Below are 7166 nucleotides of genomic sequence, written 5' to 3' on the forward strand. Positions count from 1 at the left end.
TCTCAACCACTGCGCCACCAGGGAAGCCCAGGGGCCACTCTTCATCGCGGTGCGCGGGCCTCTCACTATCGTGGCCTCTCTTGTTGCGGAGCACAGGCCCCAGATGCGCAGGCTCAGTAGTTGTGGTTCACGGGCCTAGTTGCTCCGTGGCATGTGGGATCCTCCCAGACCAGGGCTTGAACCTGTGTCCCCTGCATTAGCAGGCAGATTCTCAACCACTGCGCCACCAGGGAAGCCCAGAATCAGCGATCTTAAAGACAGTGATTACTTCCTGTGTGTGGTGGAGTGTAGTGGTTACGAACATAAGCTTTGGAGTTAGACCTGTCTAGGTTCAAATTCCAGCTCTCTACCACTTGTGTATCCTTGAGGTCATTTAATCTTTCTAAGCCTCAGGTCCCTGTCTGAAGATTGGTGATAATAATGGTACTTATGTCACAGGATTTTCATGAGGATTAATTAAAATAATGCCTGTAAAGTGTGCCGTGCCTGACACTTCTTAAGCACTTCTTAAGTAGTGTTTATTAACTGGTCTCATCCTCCAAATAAATATATGTAACTTTTCTTGACACGGTAATGTTTAACTTGACACTGATCCCCTAGATCCCCTTCCTTGACTATGGAGTGACTTTTAAGTAATTTTCCTTGACTGTACCTTTATGTATTTCTTAAATCTGAAATGAAGGATTTAATTTTGGTGGCTTGCCTTTGAAGAAAAGTGTTTTCAGACCCTGTATAAATTAGGATTCGGTTAAACTGTGAGTGGTGGAAAATCCCAAGAACACAGAAGAAAGTTTATTTCTTCTGCCAGTTACTGATGGGCTGGAAATAGTGTCTCAGTTTGGAAAGAGTCCCATGGGCCTGGGACCCAAACCCCTTAGGAGGGCACGCTGGCGGCTAGTGACTTTAATAAGAGGTGTGTGAAGAGGCTGACTCTGTGAGGGCTGAAAAACTACCAACAGGATTCAGCTGTTTGGGGTGGGGGAACTGCTGCTGTGGGAATGAAGAAATGTGAAGAAATGGAAGGAACAGGAAGCTGACCGGGAGTAGTTCCTTTTCCTGGCCAGGTCCTCACAGCTTCCCTACTGAACAAATGTGAACAGTTGGAAAAAGACTCCGTGCTCCCAATGCAGGGGACCCGGGTTGCATCCCTGGTCAGGGAACTAAGATTCCACATGCATGCTGTGACCAAAGCCTGCGAACACATGTGGTTGGGAGAGTTCCAGCCCCCGTGGCACCGCAAAGTAGGGAGGGCTGGGTTTGCAGCTGAGATGTGGTATAGCTTAGCAGCCAACACAGGGGCGTCTGCTGGATTTCTTCATCTTTAGAGCACGTTTGGAATTAATACCTTATCTGTGGGGTGAGATTTTGAGATTGTGTGACTGTCCTGTGCCTCACAGCCGTCTTGCACTCAGTGGCCTCAGTATCCATTGATGAATCTTGCCTGAATCCATTATTGCCAAACTGGTTGTAAAATGGGTGATGTTCTGTTTTTCTTACACCTTGAACATTTATTAGTTGGCATTCTTTGTTTGGTAAAGGAAAGCTCTCTTATCTCCCTCATACTTTGCTCTGGGAAATGGCCGTTTTCAGTTGGGTGACCACATCTTGGCTAAAAGTTGGAGTTGTATTATTAAGAACTGGATAGAACAGACACGGTGTAGTCAGCTGTCACTTTGACACAGTCCAAAGCCTAAGCAGTCCTATTTCTGTCATTGTATCCATAATTGTCTTGAATTATAAAAGCTTTAGAAGGAATTAACGAGTATTTTACATATGAAAGGTTGAGGGAAAACAACCTGAATTCACAGGTGGTGTCTGATGTTTCAGGGTGTTATTCTCTTGAGAGGACCAAATAGGCGAGTGATTCTCTACTGTGCCTGCCCCATGGGACTCATCTGGAGACCTGAGGCCTGGGTTCTTTCCAGGGGCATTGGGATTTAATTGGTATAGGTGGGATCTGGGCACAGGAGTTTTAAAAGCTCTCTTGGGGATTCCAACATGCTTCCGCCATTCAGAACTTGGAAACAGGCAGCCGACAGTGGTCAAATGAGTGCTGTCTGTTACATTCCATTGAGTGGGAATGAAGGAACTGAACTAGGTATACTGGCATGCCTTGTTCTCAAATCAGCATTTTAAAAAATCTTCCCACTGTTAGTGTTTGACCACATGGCATATTTATAAATTTGATTTCTTTGTTTATTTGTTTGTTAACTTTCTACTTTATATTGGAGTATACCTGATTAACAATGTTGTGCTAGTTTCAGGTGTACAGCAAAGTGATTCAGTTATACATATACACGTATCTATTCTTTTTCAAATTCTTTTCCCATTTAGGTTATTACAGAGTATTGAGCAGAGTTCCCTGTGTTATACAGCAGGTCCTTGTTGGTTATCCATTTTAAATATAGCCGTGTGTACATGTCAGTCCCAAACTCCCTAGCTATCCCTTCCCCCCGCCCGTCCACCCTGCTAACCATAAGTTTGTTCTCTAAGTCTGTGTGTCTGTTTTGTAAGTAAGTTCATTCGTATCATTTCTTTTTAGATTCCGCTTATAAGGGATATCATATGATATGTCTTTTTCTCTGTCTGACTTCACTCAGTATGACAATCTCTAGGTCCATCCATGTTGCTGCAAATGGCATTATTTTGTTCGTTTTTATGGCTGAGGAATATCCCATTGTATATATGTGCAACTGTAAATTTGATTTCTTTCCCTTGGGGAAAAGAAAAGTTACTGTACTCAAAATCCAGTCTGACTCAGTTGGTCCAGATCCCGGCAAGCAGATAAATGTGGCTTCTCGTGACCTTAGTCACACACTCATTTGAACTCCTGTAAAAATGGAAACACCTTTTTCTAGCTTAAGGGTGGAGTGAAGGAGAGGGTCCCAAGGGTGAGTAAATAACAAGGGGTGGAATGTCGGAGTGAAAATGAAGGCAGTTCCTAGTGGGCGTTGAGCCTTTGTCTCATCCCCAGCGTTGCACACATACTCACTGTAAATAGGTCTTTATTCATTTGTTTATTTTGGCCACTCCACGGGCATGGGGGATCTTAGTTCCCCAAACAGGGAATGAAGCCGTGGAAGCGCGGAGTCTTAACCACTGGACCGCCAGGGAAGTCCCCATAAATAGGTCTTTAAAACTTTCAAAGTTTGATGTGAAATATTTCAGACATAGAGAAGGTTATAAAAAGAATAAAATAATGAACACTCTTGTACCCACCGTGTAGTTTAAGATTCCAGGGCCTGGACTGTTTTCCTCTTGTTCCATTCAGGACTACTGACAACTGACCAAATTTAGTGTTTACTGTTTCTTTTTACTTTTACTACACATGCTTGTTTCCCTAAATGAGACATAACATTGTTTTGCATGTTTCAAGCTATATGTAAATGGCTTCACACCATGTGCATTTTCATTCTAATTACTTTTTATACATTGTAGTAGTGAGATTCCTCCGTGTTAGTTTGAGTAGCTCTGGCCCGTACATGACCACATCACAGTTTATTATCTCTTTTCCTGGTCAACATTTAGGTGGTTTCCAATTTTTGGCAATTAAAAACAGTGCTACCCTTAGTATTCTTGCTTTATTTATTTATTTATTTTGGCCCTGCTGCCGGGCATGCAGGATCTTCCCTGACCAGGGATCGAACAGGTGGAAGTGGAAGTGCAGTGGAAGTGCAGAGTCTTAACCACTGGACCACCAGGGAAGTCCATCCATTAGTATTCTTATATGGATTTCCTTGGGCATCTGTGCAGGAGTTTCTCAGGGTCTAAATCTAGGTGTAGAATCACTGCATTGTAGTATATGTTCATCTTTAATCTTATCATATATTTGCCAAGTTGGTCTCCAAAACTTGAAGCGGTATATGCTCTCACGAGCAGTGTATAAAGTTCCAGTTCTATGCCTTTGTCAACACTTGGCATTGTCGGACGTTACAATTTTTGCCAAATACGTTATTTATTAATCCTCTCAGCAATCTATGAGTAGGCTTCTTATTTCAGGTGAGGAAATTGAGTGTCAGATATTAAGTAATTTGTTCAGGGTCACAGCAAGTCATTGATAAGAGTCGATTCTAACCCAGGTCTACCAGATTCCAAAGCTTTTTTTTTTTTTTTTTTTTTTTTGCTTAGCTCTTGATTAACAGTACGTCATTGCAATGTAGTGTAGCTTCTGAATCTGTAACTAGAGAGATGAGCGTCTGCAGGTGTGAGAGATGACAGATGGGCAAAGGACCAGGATTTAGGAAGGAATAAGAGAGGCTGAGGTGAGAGAGGAAGTGTATGAGGTATGAAACGGTAGTGCCTTGTCTGTCGCTTCGGCATGCAAGCTGGCACGAGAAAAGGGTAACTGTGGCAGTTTAAGAATGGCCACAAATTCTTTGACCCCTCTCCCCATAGAGGTGGAGTCTGTGTCCCCTCTCCTTAAATCTCGGGGTGGGCTGTCTCTGCTTTGAGTCATAGACTGGCAGAAGTGACTGCCAATTTCCAGACCTGGCCCCTTAGAGGCTGGCAGCTTCCACTTCCTGTCTCTTAGAACACTTGGTCTGGGGAAGAGACTTGGCTGCAGTGTTGTGATGTAGCCCAGGCAGATTCGTGGAGAGGAACCAAGGTTCCTGGTCGACAGCCAGTCCCAACTTGCCAGCCATGTGAGTGAGCCATGTTGGAAGTTGATTCTCCAGCCTCACCTGCTGCCGTGTGGAGCAGAGAAGAGCTCCGTTTGGAGCCCTCCCCGAATTCCTGATCCTCCAAATCATGAGCAAAATAAAATGCTTCTTTTGAGCCGCTAACTTTTGGGATAGTTTGTTATGTGACAGTAGGTAACCAGAGCTATAGTGAAGGCAGAAACTGAAGGGAAGATATATATATCTATATATCTATCTATATCTATCTATATCTATAACTATCTATATCTATCTATCTATCTATCTATCTATCTATATGGCTGTCACAAAATATATGTATTACGTGCATTTCAAAATTTTAAATCCACCCAATGCGACTATTTTGGGTTGATTTTTCCCATGTTATACAAACAGTACATTATAAAATCACCTACCTGGGGCTTCCCTGGTGGTGCAGTGGTTAAGAATCTGCCTGCCAATGCAGGGGACACGGGATTGAGCCCTGGTCTGGGATGATCCCACATGCCACGGAGCAGCTAAGCCTGTGCGCCACAACTAGTGAGCCTGCGCTCTAGAGCCCGTGAGCCACAATTACTGAGCCTGCATGCCACAACTACTGAAGGCCGTGCGCCTAGAGCCCATGCTCTGCAACGAGAAGCCACCGCAATGAGAAGCCCCCGCACCGCAACGAAGAGTAGACCCCGCTCGCGGCAACTAGAGAAAGCCCGCGGGCAACGAAGACCCAACGCAGCCAAAAATAAATAAATAAATAAAATAATTTTAAAAAAATAAAAAAATTTTAAAAAATGAAATCACCTACCTGGACCTAGAGAGTGTCATACGGAGTGAAGTAAGTCAGAAAGAGAAAAGCAAATATCTTATAATGGCACATATATGTGGAATGTAGAAAAATGGCATAGATGATCTTATCTGCAAAGTAGAAATAGAGACACAGATGTAGAGAACAAATGTATGGATACCAAGGGGGAAGGTGGTGGGATGGGAGGAATTGGGAGACTAGGGTTGACACATATACACTGTTGATACTATGTATAAAATAGACAACTGATGGGAACATACCCAGGGAACTCTACCTAATGCACAGTGGTAACCTAAATGGGGGGGAAGTCCAAAAGGGAGTGGATACCTGTATGTGTATGGCTGATTCATTTTGTTGTGTAGTGGAGGCTAACACAACATTGTAAAGCAGCCATACTCCAATAAAAATTAATAAAAAATAAAATAAAATCACCTACCATGACTCCCAGTCTACTATTTTCATTTGTCCATGTTCTGTTCTAGTCTTTGCTTTAACTGCATATTTAATTTCTAGTTAAATATGTAATTATGAAATAGGTACAGTTTAGGTTTTCTGTGTCATAATTTTTTTTTTTTTTTTCCTGCGGTACGCGGGCCTCTCACTGTTGCGGCCTCTCCCGTTGCGGAGCACAGGCTCCGGACGCGCAGGCTCAGCGGCCATGGCTCACGGGCCCAGCCGCTCTGCGGCACGTGGGATCTTCCCGGACCGGGGCACGAACCCACGTCCCCTGCATCAGCAGGTGGACTCAACCACTGCGCCACCAGGGAAGCCCCCTGTGTCATAATTTTTAGATGGATTTGGTCGCAGGGAAATCAACAATTAGGTTGGTGCAACATTAGTCATAGTTCACGTTAATTTAGCACTCACTTTGCTTTAATTCATTTACTATTCATAATAATTCAATCAGGAAGTTATGTCTTACAGATGAGAAGACTAAGGGATTCTTGAGGTTAGGGAATAATCCAAGGTCACACAGCCAGCACACTAGGGAATGTGTCATTACTGCAATGGAGGTTAAAAGCAACGGAGGACAGTTTATCTGGTGCCCATACAGAGAGAAAACATTCAACAGGTAAGGCAGGAGCATTTCCAAATCTGAGATAAATGAGATTGCTGGGTGCCAATTGGACTGCTCCTCTTAAAGTGAGTGAGTGCTGGGAAAATTATTTAAGGAGCATTAAAACAACATTTGCTGTGTGCTTTGGCAATAGCTCCTTCAGAAAAATCTGCAGCCAGCAGAAGATCTGGATACCACAGAGACAACACCATTGAGTCTTCCTCATGTGCTTGGAGAAAAGAGTCCTTACCATCAAATCTGTGACCTGTGCTTCTGGGGTCTTCAAAGCCAATCAAGATAACTAGCAATTGAAGGAGAAGGAAGATAAAGAACAGGGAGCTTATGGTTGGCTTTGTACATAGTAGAGATGCCTCTGTTACCCGTTTCTGGGGTTTTATTGCTGGGGTCTTATACTCTTGGGAAGAGCGCCTCTATCAATGAACAAAGGAGCAGTGTTGGACTAAACATAGTCTGATTTGCAGGCATCACTATAAGGATATTGACAACGCTGCCATTTTCTGAATGCCTGGCATGCAACTCTGGCATTCCCAGTGCAAGCCCATGGTCTGTACCAGCATGGTTGACCCTGACCGCAGGAGGAACCTTGAGGCATCATGTTGCCAAAACAGGCTAAGCTTTGATTTGCCCCCCACCTTCCCACCCACTGCCA

Source organism: Lipotes vexillifer, unplaced genomic scaffold (genome assembly GCF_000442215.2).
Source record: "Lipotes vexillifer unplaced genomic scaffold, Lipotes_vexillifer_v1.1 scaffold1275, whole genome shotgun sequence".
NCBI classification, from domain to species: Eukaryota; Metazoa; Chordata; class Mammalia; order Artiodactyla; family Lipotidae; genus Lipotes; species Lipotes vexillifer.